Below are 24,354 nucleotides of genomic sequence, written 5' to 3' on the forward strand. Positions count from 1 at the left end.
TTACACTAGGGCTTCAGGATATTTTAAACCTGAGTTATGGCAGAAGAAAAAATGAACAAGGTAAATTACAAATGGAAGAAATTTCTACACTTTTGTGAGTTGAGAAGAATTAAAGTTTTCTTCTTTCCTACCATGTGCTTTAGTCTATAGATACCTGTGTGTATGTGTATTTGTGTGGGGGACAGGGGAGTTACTAGATGTAAGTGTGTTTAAACTTGATAGGGATGAAATGGAAAAACAATATTTCTTCCAGCTCTGCTTTATTAATCTTACTATGATCCAGAAATATCTTCTTATTTCCATTCATTTAATTTTCTCTAAATCTGATGATTTTAATAAACATTTTCTAATTACTCCTTTACCTCAACAAAATTGAACTTTACTTTAAAACTAGTTTTTGAAACTTTCTATGTAGAATTTTGGAAAGAAATCTAGTATTTTACCTTCTAGGTCCATTTTGTGTAGCTAAACTAATTAGGGAAAAACATTAACTTTGCGTTATGATGAGAATGAGTCCTCTTTCAAAGTGAGTTGATGATTTGCTTACTAAAGTTAAGGAAAGATAACATTTCTAAAAATGGTAAATCTAATTTTACTCACCTGGAATTCCAGTGATGAACCAGAGGGCTCATTGTTCAAAAAGCATCTATGCTTTTTAGACCAAGTCCTAGTTATATATTAGTCAGTACGCCAAGCTGTGGGGATACAAAGAAAGGCAAAAACAGTCTCTTACCTCAAGCAGCTCATGTTCTAATAAGGCAAACAACTTATAAATAATTAGATGCAAATAAGATCTATAGAGGAGTAGATGGGTTGTAATCTCAAAGAAGAAGGTAAGGGAACCAGGAAAGGCCTTCTCTTTAGGGGGATATTTGAGCTGAGTCCTGAAAGAAGTCAAGGAAACTATACAGTAATTTCAGGGTGGGAGAAAATTCCAAATGTGAGGGATAACTAATACAAAGATAGAAATGGGAGAAGGAATGTAGCAGCAAATATAGCAGTGTAGCTGAATTGTATAGTATGTGGAGCAAAGGGTAAAAAGTTTGGAAAGATAGGAAGACGAGAGCTTATGAAGAGCTTCATAGGACAGAGGACTTTTCTTTTGATCCTGAAAATAATAGAGGGAATTGGCATTTTTGAGTAAGAAGGAACATGGGCAGACCAATGCTTTAAGAAATTATTTGAACAACTGAGTGAAGGATAGATTTACTTGATGGGAGTCTTGAAGTATGGCAAATTTTTAGAAGGCTGTTGCAATATTCTTGGGGTGATATGGGCTTGAAATCAGGCAGTGATTGTGTGAGGGGAGAGAAGGCAATATAAACCAGGGATGTTTTGAAGGTAGAAACACCATGATTTAGTCATAGATTGGATATGTGAGGTGAGTGTAAATGAGGAGCTATGGTGATATTGAGGCTGTAAGCCTGGGTAACTGGGAGGATGATAGTGTCTCCCAAAAGGCACACTGTGACTGGTAGAAGAGAAAGGGAGTGCCTCTCTTTCCCCAAAGTCTCCCTTTTGCCTAGTAGACTTGTTAAAATGCCTACTTCCTAGGAATTTTAAAATATTGATGAGAACGGTCTCTATGCCTAGAAAGGGAATTCTTGATTAAAAACAGAGAAAAGGGCAGGCAAATTTTTGCAGATTATTCTTACAATAAATGCCATTTTTACAGTCACACAACTGACTTTGAGAATAGATTTATAACATCATACTTTTTATTGTTAATTACCAAAAAAAAGCAAAACACAGCTTTAAGAATGCTACTCCAATAAAATGTATCCCATGTCATACTATTTTTCAAGATACCTTGATAAATTCAATCACAGAAATAATTTTATTTGATAATTCTCTTCTTAATATCAAGTCATGAATAAAACAAGGACATATATGCTCAACAAAGGTTTTTCTTAATGTAGTAGATGTACTGTAAAAAGTTAAGTAAAAGACCTATTCTCCAAATATATGCTACTGTTTGTGGTTGACTTTGCATATATGCTACTGATGTCTATCCCAGTGCATACTCAAATGAACTTGAATGTAAGGAAAAGGGCACCAAACTGAGAGTAGGAAGGTCTGGTCTGATTCTACCTCTTCTATGTACTACCTGTATGACACTGAATAAGTTTAACCTTTCTGAGCCTTACTTTTCTCATATGTAAAGAAAAGACATTGGACTAGATCAAGGATTGGCAAATGATATGCTGGCACCCAAATCCAATTGGTGCCTGTTAGACACAGGCTAAGAAATGTTTTTTTTAACTTTTTAAAATACAATAAGATTTTAAAATATATATTAAAACATCATTCCTAGTTTATGGACTGAAACAAAAGGTGATTGACCATATTTAGCCCTAGTTTGCTGACTCCTGTACTGAGAGATCTTTAATATCACAGAATTAAAGTTCTACTGCTAGAAAGTTATCCATTTCAACTCCATCATTTTAGAGATGAAGTAACTGAGGCCGAGGAGGTTAAAGAATTGCCCCAGGTCACACATACAGTAAGCACAGAAGCTGGGATTTTATCCTAGGTCATTTCACTCAGAGCCAATGGTATTGCTACTTGACTATGCTAACCTGTACAATACTATAATCTTCAATAATAACAATAATAATAACTCACATGAAGAAATAGTTTAAGTATTATAATGTGCTTTTCTTAATAAAATCCCTGTGAAGCAGATATGTTCATGGTCACTTGAAGCAGTTTGGAGTTATAGTCCATACAATGAAAATCAATTAGATGAATAATGCATATTCCCCATATTAAGAATTTCATTTGAATATATAGTGCATTGAGTTAGTTCATTAGTATGTCTATCTTGGATAGGCTAAAATTGGAGTAGGAGGAAGAAAGAAACTCATTATATTTAGGAAATGGGGTAATAACTTTGAGACTCCACCTTGCGTCTGCTATGCTGCCTGGTTTCAACTCAGTGGGCCAAAGTACCCTTGTCAAGATAAACTCATGACTTCTAAATTCACCAGCACCTTCCTCAGCCTACTCTCCCCGCTGTGGAGGGCGGAATGGTAGTGCCAAAGTCATCCCAGTGTCTTCCTTTCCACTCCTCCCCACCCCAACCACAACACTGCTGCCAACTTTCCTGCCTCCTTTTGTGTTCCATGTCCCCCTTTAGGTTGTAAGCTCACTGAGGGCATAGACTTCCTTTATACCTATTGTATAGCCAGTGCTTAGCGTAGTGTCTGGTATGTCACAAGTGCATAATAAAGGTTTAGTAAATTGATTTTTTAAGACTTCAAAGCAACACAAAGCTCCACATTTTGACCACCATTTTCTATATTCACAAAGCATTTATTAAGCATCTACAATGTGCCAGTCATGATATTAGGCATTGAATATGCAAAATCTAAAATTGAAAAAAAAATAACTTACCTCATAGAACTTATATCTGAAGATCAGGAATAATGAACAACATATATGCAAATATGTAAATACAAAAGAAATCCAAATAATGTTAGAGATTGGGGTGGGTGATAAGTGTTATCAGTATGGAGGATTGGAAAAAAAATGCATGTATAGGGTAGAACTTGAGTTGAATTTTGAATGTAGGAAGCAATTCCAAGAGATGCAGGTATGGTGATTAAAAAGGTTTTAGAAACATAATTTCTGGGTAATTTGTTATTGTATTGATAAAGCCAGCACATTTATTAACAAAAGGATGTCATTTGGTGTTCTCAGACCAAAACAATCATGGCAGAGGGCTCAGTTTTTATATCCTTTGAAGATGGTGTTTCCCAGGGTGGGAATAAATCTTGCTTCATTAACAATTAATGAGAAAATGAGTATTACAGTGAGGGGCTGAGAGTGACATCATGTCACCCTTGGACAGAGAGACTGTCTCTATCCTAAGAACACCCCCAACCTTGGACAACCTATTCAAAGAATTTATGTCCCACCCAAGTCTAAGCAGAACACAATGCCTACTCTACCTGGATGAGTTCTGAACAAGGAAGTTAGCCCAATCTCATTATCAACGATGTCCTTCAAGAGACTGAATTTTTTAAAATCAAGACTTTAGTTCTGAATCTCCCCAAATCATTGGTTATTAATAATCATTTCTCTTACAGGTGAACATATAGACATGGGGACAGGATAATCTTTACAGAGGCATAGACACAGATGGAATTTGCACAGGAAAGAGCAAGCAAAAAGTTTAGTTGAAATATAGAATGCACAACAAGGATCAATGGAAGAAAAGTCAGAATGATTAGATCCTGATTGTAAAACCTTCCTATGCCAGTCTCTAAAGGGAACCATCCAAGGCAGCTAGGTGGCATGATAGTGCACTTGTCCTGGGGTCAGAAAATCTGAGTTCAGTTCTGGCCTCAAACACTTACTAGCTGTACAACCCTGGGCAAGTCACATAACTTAGTGTGCCTCCATTCCCTCTTCTGCAAAATGGGGATAATAATAGTACCTAACTTCCAGAGTTGTTGTGAGGATCAAATGAGATATTTGCAAAGTACTTAGCACAGTGCTTGGCACATAGTAGATAATTAGTTGCTGTTACCTTTCCTCTGAAGTTTATTGAGCAGAAAGTAGCATGGCTGTACCTATGCTACAGATATATCAATTTGCCTACTGTGCATTAAATGGGTTGAAGATGAGAAAGCCTGGAATCAGAAAGACCTGTTAGAAAACTATTACAGTTTCTCAGGTGGGAAGTAATGAACTAAGATTGTGAACTAGAATGGTGACTTTGTGAGTGAAGATGAAGAGACTGAGACAAGAAATATTATGAATAAAGGATCAAGACAACAGCATTTGATTGTAAACGAGTGGTAAGGAAGGGGGAAAGAATAAAGGATTACTGATTTAGTAAACATGATTGATGGAAAGAGTATTGGGAAACTCAGTAAAAAATAGAGAAATTAGAATGGATGTGGATAGCACAAGAAAAGTAGATTCTGTTTGGGACATGCTGAATTTAGTGTGAGACCAGAGTTGAAAAGAAAGAGAAATGAATTTTGTGATCTTGGTGATAATACAGGGCTCCCAATCAGAGAACACCACAGTCTCAAAAGGCTATATGTAAATATGATAACAAAGATAGGCTACCTACAGAAAGCAACGTAAAAGACATCACCAAAGACATATAAGCCCAGAAAAACAGACCAGGCATTTGTGAGAACAAGGAATAAAGTGTTTCATCCATGAGAAATTAAAACAAAAACAATGACCTGAAGAAGGCCTCCATCACGTAGGGTGCCCTCTTTGTACGACATCAGAAAGGACATAGAGAGGAATCATGCAGGATGAGAAGGCATGGATGAATCACAATCTGTACCAGTGGAGGGAGAGTTCCTGTGCAAGAAATTACACCACTACCAGAGATGTAATTAGATGGCATTATATGATCATTTTTTTCCCCACAAGATTTTCACTGACAGTAATAGCTATTCTCATTTAAATCACACCTTAAAGTCTACAAAACACTTTTTTCACACCAACACTTTGGAGAAGATAATGTGCATATTAATCCCATCATTTTATAGATGAGGAAATGGAGGCTCAGTGAGTGACTGCCAAACAGTGTCAGAGCCAGGATTCAAAACCAGGTTGTCTGACCTCAAAATCCTTTAAATTTCCTTTAAATCTTGATGATTTAAGATACTTTGACCCTCCCTCCTGGAAACTCTGCATTCATGTTATAAAACCTGCATGAAGTTCTTTTTATATTTGTTACAACAAATGTTAGAAATGGGGAGAAAATTATGGTGATTATGATTCTTTAGAAAAGCAAGACTTTGTGTTCTCTTAAAGGACAAATGGCATCACACAAAAACTTGAAGGCAAGGTTCTACTGTAATGTCTCAGCCTGCTTTGAGTTCTTCTTGCAACCGGTATTACATACTTCAAGATTTTTCTTGAAAGCTTGATGAAATTCTGATAAGTAGATGTGTTTTGCCCTCTCACATCATTTCCAATTGGTGACCTTGAAAACCTATTGTCAGCTCCTATAGCTCATTCTCCCTGGAGTCTGGTTACATTTGATTGAATTCTGACTACAAGAGGTCTTTTCCTATTGTGCCAAGGTACTGGGGGGACATTTGTGGACAAGTATGTACTCTGGCCCCAAGGAAAATCTTTGAATTATGGATATCAATCTTCCTACCCTTTAGTGAATATTCCCAAATACTTTTGTATGAGACGTGAGGGAATGTTTATCCACCTGATTCCCCTTCCCTCAGTACTCACATAAACATAAAATTAATGTGGACTGAGATTATAAAAATTATTTTATTTGTTTTCAGTTTTCTACAATCGCTTCCATATATCTTAGATTTTTTTTCCCTCTCTCCCCCCACTCCCTCCTTGAGATGGTGTGTAATCTTATATAGATTCTAAACATGCATTCCTGTTAAATACATTTTCAGCTTGGTTATGTTGCATAGAAGAATTAAAGTGATTGGGAGAAACCATAAAACAAAACAAAACATAACACAAGAGAAAATGGTCTGTTTCATTTTGCAATCCAGTTCCATAGTTCTTTCTCTGGATGTGGAAGGCATTTTGCCTCAAGAGTCCATTGGAAATGTTTTAGGTCCTTGCATTGCAGTGCACCAGAAAAATTCCTTGCACACCGTGGTTGTTGTTGTGTACAAAATTCTCCTGGTTCTGCTCCTTCCACTCAGCAACAGTACATATAAGTTCTTCTAGACCTCCCTGAAGTCTTCCTGTTCATCATTTCTTAAAGCACAATAGTTTCCATTACATTCATATACCACAACTTGTTCAACCATTCCCCTATTGATGGGTATCCCCTTGATTTCTAGTTCTTGCCCTCTACAAAAAGAGCTGCTATAAATATATATGTATGTATGGGACCCTGTCCCATTTTTATGATCTCTTTGGGATATAGTCCTAGAAGCAATATTGCTGGGTCAAAGAGTATGCACATTTTTGTAGCCCTTTGGGCATAGTTCCAAATTGCTCTCCAGAATGGTTGGATCAGCTCACAGCTCCACCAACAATGAATTAGTGTTCCAACTGTCTCACATCTTCTCCAACATTTATCATCTTTTTGTTTTGCCATGTTAGCCAGTCTGATAGGTATGATATGGTACCTCAGAATTCTTTTGATTTTCATCTCTCTAATCAATAGGAATTTAGAGCATTTTTTCATATGACTATAGATAGTTTTAATTTCTTCCTCTGAAAACTGCCTGTTCATATCCTTTGACCATAGACTGAGATTTTGACTAGGTAAAAAGTTTCACAGCTTGGAAGTCAGTCTGGACCCAAATTTCACTGATCCAAAAGGTTTCATGTCAAGTGTTTAGCTCAACTATAATGATGAAAATATTACTTGAGCCTCCATCTAGTACAACTTTTCATTAGTAAACAATATTAGATTTGAACTTCCAGGAGCCAAGATGGTGGAGTGATCAGTAAATGTTTTCTCCCTGCCCCCCTTGTTGACTTTGAAAAACCCAGAGAATATTTCCTCAGGAAAAGTCCTGGAACAGTGGGATCAGTAGAAGGGCTAAATGGTCTCTTAGACCATGAGGCTAGGAAAATTGCAAAGGGGGGGGGGGGGTGTCTCTTTTGCTGTGACTGAAGCGGGCCCAGTGCAAGACCAGTTCTGTCCCAGACAGCCCCACCTCAGCAGACCAGGAGGTGATCCTGAGCCTTAGGGGAGTGGAGCCCACAATCGCCAACACCAGGACCCCAGGAGTCCCTCAGCACCCCAGGGGATTCAGAAAGACACTAGCACATATGGGGTTCAATAACTGCTGAACTTGCTTATTCTGTAGCTCAGCAGAGACCTCTTGTGGCCACACTACCCCTCCCCCACACTTAACACAGTTAGCTCCAATGTAACTCTGGGGAAACCCAGAAAGACTTCACTTGGTCTCTGCTTTGGCACATCAGCCAGCTAAGCACCAGGTAAGCTGCAGCCTTTTAGCTTCTAGCTGAAAGAATCAGAGATCACAATGCACAAAGTCTCAATATCTAAGCACAAGAACCGTGAGACAGAGCCCCCTGTGCCCTAGAAGCAGAGATCCACTTCAAGTACCAGGAAAAGCGTGATCTTCATGAGCAAGAAGCAAACCAGAAAAGACCATAAAATCTTTCTGTGGGGACAAGGACCAAAACACAAATACAAAAGAAGTCAGGATTGAGACTGTACTCCCATCTGAAACTTGAGAAGTTAATATAAACTGGTCTCAAGACAAAAGAGCATTCTTGGAAGAGGTCAAGAAGGATTTTCAAAGCCAAATTAGAGAAGTAGAAGAAAAACTGGTCAATAATTTTAAAAACATGAAAAAAGAATTAACTGAAGAGAACAGATGCTTTAAAAGGAAAAACTGAACAAATGGAAATGGAAGTACAAAACTTGAGTGGAGAAAATAACTCCTTAAAAGGAACAACTGGACAACAGGAAAAGGAGATGCAAAAGTTAACGGAAGAAAACAATTTATTAAATATTAGAACTGGGCAAGTAGAAGCTAACAATTCTATGAGACATCAAGAATCAGTCAAACAGAATCTAAAGAATTAAAAAAATAAAAAAAAATGTAAAATATCTCATTGGAGAAAACAACTGACCTGGAAAATAGGTCCAGAAGAGAAAATCTAAGAATTATTGGCCTATCAGAAAGCCATGATAAAGAAAAAAAGAGCCTGGACAATACCTTCCTAGAAATCATCAAGGAAAACTGCCCAGAAGTCCTAGATTCAGAGGTCAAAATAGTCATCGAAAGAATCCACCATTCATCTCCTCAAAGGGATCCCAAAGGACATAGGATATAAGAAAGGATATAGGAAACACCAAGGAATATCATTGCCAAATTCCAGAACTATCAAGTGAAGGAGGAAATACTGCAGGCAGTCACAAAGAAACAATTCAAATATCAAGGAGCTACAGTCAGGATCACATAGGACCTTGCAGTTTCTACACTGAAAGATCTGTAAGACAAAGGGGCTGGGACTACAACCAAGGATCAATTACCCAGCAAAACTGAACATAATATTTCAGACAAGGAGATGGACATTCAATGAAATAAGAGATTTTCAGACCTTCCTAATGAAAAGGCCAGAACTCAATAAAAAATTTTATCTTCAAACACAAGTCTCAAGAGAAGCTTAAAAAAGTAAACAGAAAAATAAAAACATCATTCAATATGGGCAAACTGTGTACATCCACATAAGGGAAAATGATAATTGTGAACCTTGAGAATTGTATGCTTATTATGATATTTAAAGGGAGCGAGTGGGTAAAAATTAAATTATATGCTGATAAAAATGTGATTTAAGGGTGTGAAGGGATTGTAATGGGAGTTGTGGAAAGGAGGAGGCAGAGAATGGTAAATTACATCACAAAAAGAAGTGCACAAACATAATACGTAGAAGGAAAGAGGGGAGAGAGATGAGCATTCTTTGAGATTCACTCTTATCTGATTTGGTTGAAGGAGGGAACAACAAACTCAGTTAAGTATAGAAATCTAACTATCTCTGTAGACAGTAGGAAGGGAAAGGGGAAAGAAATGGGAGGGGAGGCTAAAAGGGAGGGAACACATAGTAAGGGAAAAGGGCAGTAAAAGGGAGAGGGGCTGAAAGAAGGGAGGGAAGACTGAGGGAGGCAGCGGTCAAAAATTAAAATTCTGTTGTGGAGGAGAAGGGTGAAGGGAGAACTACAATAATAAATGAGGCAGGGGAAAAGAGGATGGAAGGAAAGACACAGATAGTAACCATAACTGTGAATGTGAATGGGATGAACTCTCCCATAAAACAGAGGTGGATAGCAGAATGGATTAAAAAGCATAATCCAACAATATGTTGTTTTCAAGAAACACATTTAAAACAGTGGGATACACACAGGATAAAGGTAAAAGGTTGGAGCAGAATATATTGTGCGTCAGCTGATGTAAATAAAAGCAGAGGTAGCAATCCTAATCTCACAAAGCAAAAGCAGAAATCTATCTAATCAAAAGAGATAAGGAAGGAAACTATATCCTGCTAAAAGGTACCATAGATGATGAAGAAATATCAGTACTAACCATATATGCTCCAAGTGGTATAGTATCCAATTCTTAGAGGAGAAGTTAAGGGAGTTACAGGAAGAAATGGACAGCAAAACTATACTAGTGGAAGACCTCAGCCTCCCCCTTTCTGAACTTGATTAATCAAATCTCAAAATAAACAAGAAAGAAGTTAAGGAGGTGAATAAAACTCTTGATAAGGTAGATATGATAGACCTCTGGAGAAAACTGAATGGGGATAGAAAGGAGGATACTTTTTTCTCATGGTACATGGCACATATACAAAAATTGACCATGTGCTCAGGCATAAAAACCTCACAATCCAGTGCAGAAAGGCAGAGATAGTCAATGCATCCTTCTCAGATCACAATGCAATAAAAATTATATGTAATCAAAGACATGGAAAAATAAACCGCAAATTAATTGGAAACTAAATAATCTAATCCTAAAAAATGAGTGGGTCAAACAACAAATCATAGAAATAACCAATAACTTCATTCCAGAGAATGACTATAATGAGACAACCTACCAAATCTTATAAGATACTGCAAAAGCAACTTTAGTGGAAGTTTTATGCCATTGAATGCCTACCTGAACAAAACAGAGAAAGAGGAGATCAATGAATTGGGCATACAGCTGAAAAAACTCAAAAAGAACAAATTGAAAATCTCCAATCAAATATCAAATTAGAAATACTGAAAACCAAAGGAGAGATTAATAAATTGAAATTAAGAAAACTATTGGACTAATAAGTAAAACTAAGAGCTGGTTTTATGAAAAAACAATGAAATTGATAAACCTTTGGTCAATTTGATTAAAAAAAGAAAGAAGAAAACCATATTACCAATATCATAAATGAAAGGAGTGAACTCACCTCCAATGAGGAGGAAATTACAACAATCATTAGAAATTACTTTGCCCAACTGTATACTCATAAATTTGACAATCTAAATGAGATGGATGAATATTTTAAAAATATATACATTGCCCAGATTAACAAAAGAGGAAGTTGAATACTTAAATAATCCCATCTCAGAAAAAGAAATTGAATGAACCATCAATGAACTCCACAGGAAAAAATCTCCAGGGCCAAATGGATATACAAGTGAATTCTATCAAACATTTAAAGAACAGTTAATTCCAATACTACATAGACTATTTGAGAAAATTACTGAAAAAGACATACCAAATTCTTTTTATGATACAAATATGGTTCTGATATCTAAACCAGGAAGAGCCAAAACAGAGAAAGAAAATTATAGACCATTTCTCTAATGAATACAGATGCAAAAATTTTAAATAAAATATTGACAAAAAGAATACAGCAACTTATCATGAGAATGATACATTATGATTAGGTAGGATTTATACCAGGAATGCAGGGCTGGTTCAATACTGGGAAAACTATCAGCATTATTGATCGTATCAACAACAAAACTAACAGAAACCACATGATTATCTCAATAAATTCAGAAAAAGCTTTTGAAAAAAATACAACACCTGTTCCTGTTGAAAATGATGGAAAGCATAGGAATAAATGGAAAAGCAGTATCTATGTAAAACCATCTGCAACATTATATGCAATGGGGTTAAGCCAGATGAATTTCCAATAAGATCAGAGGTGAAACAAGGATGTCCATTATCACTACTGTTATTCAACATGGTGCTACAATAAGGTATGGTCTCCCACAAATTCCCATAACACTGGTGGAAAATGGAATAATCCATGAATAGTTCACTTGTATTGTTCTGAATAGAGGCAAAAGGGGTTGGAAAATACAAAATTTTTTTCGCTGCAGACTGGACATAAATCTGGGGCTTTGAATAACTAAACTGCTAATTATCCCTAGGTTTTCTTTTTAAGGTTAGTCTCACAAAAAAATTATTACTTTTCCTTTGAAGAAATCCCACCGGACCAAGATGGCTTTAGATGCCAGCAAAAAGCAGTTCTATGGCTTTGAAATAAGAAAGAAGCAATTTTGGAGACAGAAAAATAGAAACTATAGATTGGGATTAAAGCAACAGAAAAAGAAAATGTAGTACCTGTGCAACTGTCCTGGAATTCACCTTCTGCCAGAGCCCTCAAGGTATTACCCTTAGTCACGTTGTTCCCTTTCAACCTGGGCTCTTTATAGAGCCTTGAGTCTATTTTCCTCCTCTTGGTCTGTCTTTTCTTGGATCCTGGTGTAGATGCTGTCATTGTGATCCTGGAGAAATTGTTACAGTGCTGAAGAAAACATTCAAGTCCTCTAGATTCTTCAGAGTTCATGAGGGTTTTTTTTTTTCATCTAAGTATGAAGTAAAGGAAGCCCCCCAAAGCAAGGAGAATATAACATTTGTTTTTCTACCAAGACTGATGCCAAGACCTGAGGCTTTTCCTCTCAGTCAATGATTCGTTCTCAGGGGTTTAGTTGTAATTCTCTATCTTCTGCCAGTAACTCTAATTTTCAATTACATTTAACTTGATGGTTTTATATAAGCCAGAGAATGTGACCAAGACCCTCAGCCAATTCAAACAGACTTCCTGTTGTATATTAGGAAGTGTTCAGAACTTGTTCTCATTAGTGAACTCCCCAGCTTTATTCTCACCTAATAAATTTATCAGGACTAAGGTGGATGGGTCAGTTTCAACCTTGCCCTTAAACTTTGAACTGTCATTACGGTTGCTGATGTCAGCAAGACACAAATTGCCTAATATTACTCAAGGAGATACTGAAGCAGACTAGAAGGAGTGGGATAGAGCTTGTAACATGCTATAACACCCAGGTTATGGACAGGTAGGTGGTGCAGTGAATAAATAGAGTGCCAGACCTGAAATCAGGAAGACAGTTCAAATTCAGCCTCAGATACTACTAGCTGTGTGACCCTGAGTAAGTTACTTAACCCTTTTTGCCTCAGTTTCCTGATCTGTAAAATGAGCTAGAGAAGGAAATGGCAAATTACTCCAGTATCTTTGCCAAGAAAGTCCCAAATGGGGTCACAAAGAGTTAGGCATGACTGAAATCAAACCACAGCAACACCGAAGTTACTGGGAAGTCAAGACCTTTCTCCATATTTCTTACCATACCTTACACTCACAATCAAGTTTTTTCTTCCTTGAGAGTTCTCATGAAGGAATATTGGTGGAATTTGAAGTTCAAATAAAGAATGAGATTGCTTCTGCCTTTCTAAGCTGTTAAAACTTGACAAAGGACTAGTAGAGGAGGAAGACAGCAATTTCTTAATAGCATTTTGGTAGTGTTTTTAAGTTTTGGAGCAAGTTTATATTTACTTCCCTGTTTTATCCCAACAAAAACTGTTTTTTTGGTGGGACCAGAAGGGAGAGTTTGCAGGTGTTTTCACTTGCATTTGGTGCATGAGAAAGTTAAGGCCCAGGAAGGAAGGAAATAAAATAAGCATTTATTAAGTGTTATTATGTGCCACTCACTTTAATAAGGGTTTTACAAATATTATGTTATTTGATCTTTAAAACAGCTGTCAAACATGGCTGCTTTTACCATCTTCATTTTATGGTTGAGGAGACCAAGGCTGACAGAGGCTAATTGAGTTGTCCAAGGTCACACAGCTCTTAAAAGTCAGAATCTGAAATTGAACCCAGGGCTTCCTGACTCCAGGCTCAGCCCCTCATCCACAATGCAAAATGATTTAACTAAATTCTGATACTCACTGACAGATTATCTACCATCATGAAAATCACTTGACCCTTAGCCCTGTGCCTAATAGTATTTCCAACCTGTCATTTCTAAATTTCTAAAAGCATTTCTGAATTGTTTTTTTTCCTAATCTGGTTTTTTGAACATTCTATCTACCACTGTTCTCACTGAAAAACAAACCAGAAGATCCCATCTAGCGCTTAGTACACTTAGTGATCAAATAATATAATTTACAGAAAATGCTTTGAAAACCTTAAAGTACCATGTAAATATTGGCTATTATTATCATTAGTGTACCTTCCATAATGGATCTTATTGATTTTTCTTAGTGGATCTTGTTTTACTGAACTTTTATCATTTGTTGATTTAACTTGCAATCTTGGAATTAAAACAAAAACCAAGAAAATGTAAAAAACATGCCCTAGCATTAATATTTGCTCATTTGAGCAGGCCATATTGTAGTGCAGAAAGATTGTAAGTTTTCATTTCTTTTCATTTGGATTTGGATTTTGGATTTTTGGATTTTTTTTTTTAAATCAAGCATAATGTACAAGATAAAAGAAAATTTCAGATGGTTCAGTATATTCATTTATACATTAATTTAATCAAAAATATTTATTAGACATCCTCTGGTTTCATTGCATAGTGCTAAGTAGCAAGGGAGAGATAAATAAATTATACCTCCTCTTTCAGGGAGCTAACAAACTCATGGAAGGAGACAAGGTATGCACAAATAGAAGAAAAATGTAATCTGATGTATGCATAAGCATTTGATATTCATCTACTAATAAATGATTGTTGACTGGTAAAATGCTCTGAGATTAGGTGAAGGGGGAGCCACTTCTAGCTTCAGGGGACAGGGAAGACTTGATATATGGGTAGTTCTTGCTTTTTTGCTGCTTCAATGAAAAAAAATAAAAACCATAACAGTTTAAGCTCTGCAGTACATCTATCAAAACAAATAATATGATTTAAGTCTACCCTGTATTACTTTTCAAAAAGTTTTATTGCATATGAACTTAATTGAAAGAATTGGATAACGAGCCTAAAACTTCAAAGTTCAGTCTGACATTTTGACTTTACGTTGGGAATGGGGAATGCTATTAAACCAATTTCCCTAGGCATCTAATGATAACAGTAAGCTAATGTATTGGGACAGGGTAACCTTGAGACCGATTTTCTTACCGTGGGATAGTGTACAATGTTTACCCTGTGGCATTTTGGAGCTTTGCGAGCACTGACATGCAGCCAACTACTAATTATTTTTGACCTGGACAGTATAAAATCTGTAATCTCCACTCCTTTTGCATTGTTGAGCACAATTAGGGGTGATATGTGAGACAAAGGGAAAGGGTGTGATTTCTCTGGAACAATCTGACCTTTTAAAACGGGAAACTGTGAAAATGTGTTTAGGTCAATAAAGTAAGTAAAAATAATTCAAACATACATCTGTATCACTGAGAACTTAACTTTTCCCATTCCAAACCTTCCCTTAACAAGGGACACAACTTTAAATTTCCACACATCTTTGGCATTATATTGTCTCTACCCCCATTTAAAGGCCAGACTGCCTTCCTTTCTCTTTAATCTTTTGCATCAGAACTGTTGGGAGTAGACTTCAACAATTTGGACTTTGTAAACATGATCAAAGAATAACTCCAAGTCAGATGATAATTAATTTTCTTAATTTTTGTCCATTTTAGTCATCACTTTTCTTAATGAAACACAACTAGTCCTCTTTCCCTTGATCATCATTTTTCAATTTATAAAAAGTGACAGTAGTGTGATAGAGTCCTACAAATGAACTCATAAAGAAAATAGGAATACTTTGATCACATACAGTAGGATTGTAAGATTTGTGTTAGAACCAGTGTGTCATTTTCAAAATAGAGATAAGCACACAGTACCATTTGGACATATCAGCAGAATTTATCACATGAACCCCAGGGAAATTTTAAACTTGGAAATAGTAAGCTTTGACAGATTGTTCTCAGTGTTTTTTCTCTTTCAGTCTCTCTCACACTTGTGTCACTACAAGGAAGAGAGAAAGTGTAAACATAAGATGGAAAAATGTCTCTATGTTTTCTCTGACCCTCACTAAAATAGAAAAAAAAATCTTGTTCTATTCCTCTAAGAGTCAAAAATTCACAGAATCCTAGAGCTGAAAGAAAATTCAATGGTTATTTAGTGGAAATAATACATGAAAAGAATGCTTTCCTCAAAGTCCCCAAGAAGTGGTAAAAAATAAAAAACCATCTTTTGAAGACCTCCAATGAAAAAGAGTCTACCTCCTCAGACAGTCCATTACACTATTATATTTGCATATAACTTGATTTATTAGAATATTTTTTGCCTTTTGATCAAGTTAAAACCCGAATTTCTGAAACTTCCCCTTATTGCTCCTAATTCTTATCTCTAGGACCAACCAAGTTTCATTGCTCTTGCACATGACAACACAATTTATTTGAAGACAGCTTTCATTTCTACTTTTCCCTCCAACAAACAAAATTTTAAAAAGACTGAGTTTCTCAGTTTTTTCAACAGCTCTTTGGATTATGGCATGGTTTCCATTTCCCTCACTAAGCTACCATTTTCCTGCTGCTCTTCAAATTGCCAATTTCATTTCTGACACAGCAGCTGAATATAATCCTTCAGATGGTGATCAATCTTTCAGATGTTGATCATGGAATAGTACATGAGGCTATTATACCCCTTCATTTGGAAATTATTCTCCTTAATGTAACTTTAAGGTCAAAAGATCATTTGGGGGTGCCTCATGACTTTTATAACTCACATTGAGTTTATAATCCACTAAAACCACAGAATCTCAGATTCAGAAAAGAACTCAGAGTCCAACCCATGCATGACACTTCATATCATATATCAAAGTAAACTCCAAATGGACACATGACCTACATATTAAAGATAACATCTTAAACAAATGTTTATAGCAAGAATTACATTACTTTTCAGAACTGGGAAAGGGAAAGAGTTCAAGGAATAGGGAGGATAACAGAAAATAAAATGGATAATCAATTAATCAATAAGTATATATAATAATAGTATAATTTTAATTGTTAAAATTTTAAAACATTTACACAAACAAATTTAATGAAACTATTATTAGAAGGGAAATAGTTGAGAAAAAATTCATTACAATTTTTTTTTTGCTGACAAAGATCTCATTTACAAGATAAATAATGAATTGATTCATATTTAAAATAATAAGTACTGTTCCCCAACTGATAAATGTTCAAAGGATATGAACAGTCAGTTCTTAAGAGAAAAAAAAAATCAAGTTATTTGTAGCCATTTGAAAAACTGCTCCAAATCACTAATACTTAGGGAAATGCAAATTAAAGGAACTCCGTAATTCTCCCTTAGACCTGTCAGATTGGTAAAGTTGACAAAAGAGGAAAATGACAGATATTAGAGGAGCTGTTGGAAAATAAAAATACTGTTGGTGAGGTCATGAATTGGTCGAGTTACTCTTGGAAGGAATTTGGAACTATGCCTTAAAAGCTAAATGGTCATACCCTTTAACCCAGGCATACCAACACTATGACTATACTTCCAAAGAAATGAAATTTAAAAAAGGAAAAGCTCCTATAAGTACAAAAATATTTATAGCAACTGTGTGTGTGTGTGTATTGACAAAAAACTGGAAACTGATATGGTGCCTATCAATTGTGAAGGGCTTAACAAATTATGACATGTGAATATAATGGAATACAATTGCACTGAGAGAAGAGTTTCAGAGAAACTTGGCAAAACTTGCGTGAATTAAAGAAGAGAGCGATAAGCAGAATCAAAAGTATGACTTCTACAATAATAACAACAATGTAAAAATTGACAGTTTTGAAAGACTGAACTCTGAGATCAATGCAGTGATCAACCATGGTTCTAGAGGACCAATGATGAAACATTTTTTTGTTGTTGAGTCATTTCAGTTACGTCCAATGCTTCATGACCCCATTTTGGGGTTTTCCTGGCAAAGATACAGGAATGGTTTGCCATTTTCTTCTTCAGACAAAACATTCTACACACCTCCTCATAGAGAATTTATGGACTAAATATACATAATATGACTCATGGTTATGGATACAGTCAATACGATAATTTGTTTTTCATGACTATGCATATTTTTTAACAAGGGGGTTGTACTTCTTTTTCATTTTTCTTTCCAAAGAAAATGGTGGTAGAAAATGGAGAAGAAAAGAAATACTTGTTAATTAAGAAACTATATAAAATTGATAAGCATTCCATTGATGTCCTTTATCAACTCACCAATAAAATGTTTACAGCAGGCCCTGGAATGGTTCACTGGAGACCTGAATCATAATAGGTCACTTTGGGTCTGCCTATTCAATTAGTTTCAAATGCACAGTGTACTATTGTTCAATTTGTTCTACAAGAAATAAACAAGAAATGCCAGATGCTTTGCTAAAATTTAGATTAACCGTAAGCACAGCATTTTCCTAATGTATATCTTTAGCAATTCTGTCCAAAAAAGTAAACAAGAATTAATCTGAAAAGGCCTATTTTTGATAAAGTCATCTTAATTATTTCTGATTTCTGCCTCACCAACCACAAGGAAGCCTGCTTTGACCTGGACTCAATGTTAGATCTCTTTGATCACAGTAGAGATTACCTTTGGTAAATATGCATCTCCCTATATATTCCAAAATATATTTTTTAAATGAAATTAAACTTTGTGTTTTCCTTGACTTTTCTCATCAGCTTCAGCTTATTTTTTACCTTTAGCACTACTGACAGTATTCTTATTTTTTTTTTAATTTAACTTTTAACATTCATTTTCACAAAATTTTGGGTTACAAATTTTCTCCCCTTTTATCCCCTCCCCCCCCAAACACCAAGCATTCTAATTGCCCCTATGACCAATCTGCTTTCTCTTCTATCATCCCTCTCTGCCCTTGTCTCCGTCTTCTCTTTTGTCCTGTAGGGCCAGATAGCTTTCTATACCCTTTTACCTGTATTTCTTATTTTCTAGTGGTAAGAACATTACAGTTGATCCTAATACTTTGAGTTCCAACTTCTTTACCTCCCTCCCTCTCCACCCCTTCCCTTTGGAAGGCAAGCAATTCAATATAGGCCAAATCTGTGTAGTTTTGCAAATAACTTCCATAATAGTTGTGTTGTATAGGACTAACTATATTTCCCTCCATCCTATCCTGTCCCCCATTACTTCTATTCTCTTTTGATCCTATTCTTCCCCATGAGTGTTGACCTCGAATTGCATTCTCCTCCCCATGCCCTCCCTTCTGTCATCCCCCCCACCCTGCTTGTCCCCTTGTCCCCCACTTTGCTGTATTGTGAGATAGGTTTTCCTACCAAAATGAGTGTGCATTTTATTCCTTCCTTTAGTGGAATGTGATGAAAGTAGACTTCATGTTTTTCTCTCACCTCCCCTCTTTATCCCTCCACTAATGAGTCTTTTGCTTGCCTCTTTTATGAGAGATAATTTGCCCCATTCAATTTCTCCCTTTCTCCTCCCAATATATTTCTCTGTCACTGCTTGATTTCATTTTTTTTTTAAGATATGATCCCATCCTCTTCAATTCACTCTGTGTACTCTGCCTCTATGTATGTGTGCATGTGTGCATGTGTGTGTGTGTACTCCCACCCAGTACCCAGATACTGAAATGTTTCAAAAGTTACAAATATTGTCTTGCCATGTAGGAATGTAAACAGTTCAACTTTAGTAAGTCCCTTATGACTTCTCTTTGCTGTTCACCTTTTCATGGTTCTCTTCATTCTTGTGTTAGAAAGTCAAATTTTCTTTTCAGCTCTGGTCTTTTCATCAAGAATGCTTGAAAATCCTCTATTTCATTGAAAGACCATTTTTTCCCTGAAGTATCATACTCAGTTTTGCTGGGTAGGTGATTCTTGGTTTTAATCCTAGTTCCTTTGACTTCTGAAATATCCTATTCCATTCCCTTCGATCCCTTATTGTAGAGGCTGCTAGACCTTGTGTTATCCTGATTGTATTTCCACAATACTTGAATTGTTTCTTTCTAGCTGCTTGCAATATTTCCTCCTTGACCTGGGAACTCTGGAATTTGGCCACAATGTTCCTAGGAGTTTCTCTTTTTGGATCTCTTTCATGCGGTGTTCTGTGGATTCCTTGAATATTTATTTTGCCCTCTGGTTCTAGAATCTCAGGGCAGTTTTCCTTGATAATTTCATGAAAGATGATGTCTAGGCTCTTGTTTTGGTCATAGCTTTCAGGTAGTCCCAAAATTTTTAAATTGTCTCTCCTGAATCTATTTTCCAGGTCAGTTGTTTTTCCAATGAGATATTTCACATTATCTTCCATTTTTCCATTCTTCTCTCTTTGTTCTGTGATATCATGCTTTCTCGCAAAGTCCTTAGCCTCCATCTGTGCCATTCTAGTTTTGAAAGAACTATTTTCTTCAGTGAGCTTTTGAATCTCCTTTTCCATTTGGCTAATTCTGCTTTTGAAAGCATTCTTCTCCTCATTAGCTTTTTGAGCCTCTTTTGCCAATTGAGTTAGGCTAGTTTTCAAGGTGTTAATTTCTTCAACATTTTTTTGGGTCTCCTTTAGCAGGGAGCTGATCTGCTTTTCATGCTTTTCTTTCATCTCTCTCATTTCTCTTCCCAGTTTTTCCTCCACCTCTCTAACTTGATTTTCAAAATTCTTTTTGAGCTCTTCCATAGCCTGAGCCCATTGGGTGGGCTGGGACACAGAAGCCTTGATTTCTGTGTCTTTGCCTGATGGTAAGCATTGTTCTTCCTCATCGGAAAGGAAGGGAGGAAATGCCTGTTCTCCAAGAAAGTAGCCTTCAATAGTCTTTATTTCTTTTCTCTTTTTGGGGCATTTTCCCAGCCAGTGACTTGACCTCTTAATATTCTCCTCACACCCACCTCGCCTCCTGGTCCTCCCAGCCAGCATTTGGGGACTGAGATTCAAATGCTGCTTCCAGCCTTAGGGCTTTTGGCGGGGGCAGGGCCGCTATTCAGTATGAGATTATGTTCAGGTGGTCAGGTTGTGGCAGGGCCGCCTCTCAGGCTCAGTTCCCTCAGGGGGTTTATGCACAGACCTTCCACAATGGATTCAGGCTCCCGCCCGCTTGGGGAGCCCCTGTCTGCAGCCGCCTCTCAGCTTCTACCTCCCGGGGGGACCCGAATCATGGGGGCACCCCACTCCCCTCTTGACCCACCAAAGAGACTCTCTTACCGACCCCCGTCACCTGTGGGCGGAGGGACTTGTGCGGCCGCTGGAGATCCCGTCCCTGAAGCCTGCTCGGGTCTGTTTCTCTTGGTGCCGTGGCCGCAGCAGGTCTGGGCTGGGCTGGGCTCCGCGTCTGCAGCGCGACGGACCTTTTGTGAGAGGTTTGCAGGTCCCTCTGTGGGTGGAGGGACCCGCGTGGCCGCTGGAGATCCCGTCCCTGAAGCCCGCTCGGATCTTTTCCTCACAGTGTCGCGGCCGCTGCAGGGCTGCACTCGGCTCCCAGTCCCGGCACCCAGTCCGCAGCGCGAAGGACCCCCCGCAAGAGGTTTGCAGGTCCCTCCGGAACAGAAATCTCCCTCGCTCCAATATTCCGTGGCCTCTGGGTGCAGAATTCGCAGTGAGTTACTCCCCTGTAGCCGTTCTGTGGGTTGTGGGTTCGGAGCTATGTGTATGTGCATCTTTCTACTCCGCCATCTTGGCTCCGCCCCCCTACTGACAGTATTCTTAGAAGATTATGCCATGTTCTTATACCCATTTTTAAATTTTCTGTCCTTGTTTCTTTCTTCTCTACATGTCTTTTATAAAAGTGAAGGTAGCCAATGAATTCCCTGTACATTAACATTCATCTGCTTTGAGAGAAGTTACTATTCGTAACCAATGATATGGGAAGATTTAGAATTCCCCTTTTTTCTTTTATTGTCATTTCAAGGTCTCAATCTCTTATGGTTGAACTAACCTCCTCTATCCAGAATCCACCCATGTGGGGAAGCCATTGTGCTTTATTTAGGTTTGGGTGGGGATAAATTCTTTGAATAGATGTCAAGACTGGGGTAAAACTAAATCAAAGTTCAGGTCCAACCCTTCATTGTTATGTTCATTCTCTCTCTTTAATCGTTAACCAATCAGAGTTGATTGCCATTCTCAGGAATAACCCTTTTCCAAAGGATATGATTGTCTTTGGTCTAAGAGAGAGATGGCCAAATGACCATCCTTTTTATCAACATGTTAGCATTATTAATACAATGATTAAACTACCCATAAATTGCTTTCATATGCCCAATTTACCTGCTAATATTTTTTTTTCCTTCTCTTCTCACATTTTTCTATACTCCCAACCTCTGAAAGCAGGTAAAAATGCTGATCTATATCTTCAGATCTTTTTTCTTCTTATTTTTTTAACATCTTGAACACTTCTACAAAATTATCAAGGAATGAATTTTTCTTCTTATTACATGGGCAGAGAGGCAAAGAAGATTATCCCTTTTACCTTATTTTGGAGGGAGAGAAACAACATCGTTCTTTGACCATAAACCATAGTTATTTGGTCATGATAGAAAGACAAATGCTTTATACTCTCTGCAAGTCATTCCAAATTCTCCTTGCTCTCCATACTTAATAGAAATAAGATTGGACACAGCTCTTATCATACTCCTGGAACAAACTTCAGTGACATAATTCCCATTATTCTTGCTTTTTTGCCTTCATGGGGGCACTGAAGAGTCGCTGGGGACTCCAGCTAGATTTGATCTGTTTATAGCAGTTTCCCAGTTTCACTTCTCTGAGTGAGACTGGCTTGTCTTTACTACCTTTGATCAATGATGAACAGTCTCCTAATAAAGGCTCAATGCAAAGTGCAGTGCAACAATTGAAGGAGAAACTAGGATAATGCATTTCCCAGTCACTTTTATACATCTTCCTCCTCCTCCATTTTGACCTGATAAAAAAGTTTTTAGAACTCTGTCTTTCTGGTTACTTTCTTTTCCTATGTCAGTTATTCTGTTTTTGGAAGAGAGATAGCACTCTAGAGGATATATGGATAATAGAAGTACTCCATTTCTGGCGTAGAATGACTCTATCTCTGACTTGAGATGCTTCCTGAAATCTTTTACTCATTCCTGTTTTGTTCCAGTGGGTCTGTAGTCTACTCCCACAACTATTTAAATTCTATTTCTCCTTTCATTGATTCTGAACCCATGACCCCCTACTAGCTTCCTTATTCCTTTTGTTTAATTTCTTTCTATGAGTATATCTTCTTAACATATACTATAGGTCTTTTATATACTATACCCCTTTTACCTATGATGTCCCATCTTGTTTAATGTAAACCTATATTCTAATTATGATTTTTATTTCAACAAATTTTAGTGATAGCTGGAAGATTAATTTTCCTCTCCATGTTCAAATTTCTCTTTCACTCCTTGTTGCACATTTATTTATAGACACTTGAGATTTGATTGCCATCAATAGTATTTCTTCAATTACTGGTCCTCTCTTCTCATATTCTTTGTATATTTTACATGGTATACTTTCAGTTGGTGTCTGCTTTGGCATGTATGAATAGGAAGTTGTGCCCCTTCAGTTGTCTTTTTATATCATTTACTCATCAGATTCTTGAGGCCAGGCAAATGTGTACATCCATGCATATCTCTATATATTTCTTTGTATGCGTATATATACATATATGACTATAGATATAGACATCCATCCCCATATCTATCAATCTATCTATCCGTCTGTCTGTCTATCTATCTATCTATCTATCTATCTATCTATCTATCTATCTATCTATCTATCTATCATACTTTTCTCATTATGTACACTATTCCACTGTCCTATTATCCTTTATTTTAAACTACAGTCCATAATTCAAAATATCTTCTTCAGAGACTGCTTTCTTAGTTAATCACTTTCCAAATCCACTTTCTTTTCTGACAATAATAATGATAAATTAATATCATTGTCATCATCATCATCATCATCATCATCACTATTACCATCTTCTTCTTCTCCTTCTTCTTCTTCTCCTCCTCCTCCTCCTCCTCCTCCTTCTTCTCCTCCTCCTCCTCCTCCTCCTCCTCCTTCTTCTTCTTCTTCTTCTTCTTCTTCTTCTTCTTCTTCTTCTTCTTCTTCTTCTTCTTCTTCTTCTTCTTCTTCTATTTTGTTTCTTCCTTGAAGCATTTTGAGTCTTTTGAGGGACTCTTCACATTAAGACTTGCAAAGTACCTGAATCATCTGATTTTCACAACAACTATGTGTGATAGTTTCTATTATCTCCATTTTACAAGTGGGGAAACTGAGATAGAATGAGTGATATGCCCACCCAGAGTGACATGACTGGTAGCTGTCTGAGGCAGGATTTGCACTTGGATTCTAGACTCCAAGTCCAATACTCTATCCACTGTACCACCTAGAAACTAACAAACTCAAACTGTCCACAGTGACTAAAACATCACAAATGCTCCTAGGATAGTTAGTCTCCTACTTAGATCTTTATAATCCTTAGCAATGTTTTCTAGGCTCTATTTGATGTCATTCATTATTTCTACATAAATGCATAAGAGTAGGTTGGTCTTAAGACCCCCTGACTTGAGACCCCCTTAGAGAACTATAGTCATCCCCTATGACATGTCTCTCAGGTTCTTTATCATAGACTATATATATATATGTGGGTATATATATGTGTGTGTGTGTGTGTGTG

Source organism: Notamacropus eugenii, chromosome 6 (genome assembly GCF_028372415.1).
Source record: "Notamacropus eugenii isolate mMacEug1 chromosome 6, mMacEug1.pri_v2, whole genome shotgun sequence".
NCBI classification, from domain to species: Eukaryota; Metazoa; Chordata; class Mammalia; order Diprotodontia; family Macropodidae; genus Notamacropus; species Notamacropus eugenii.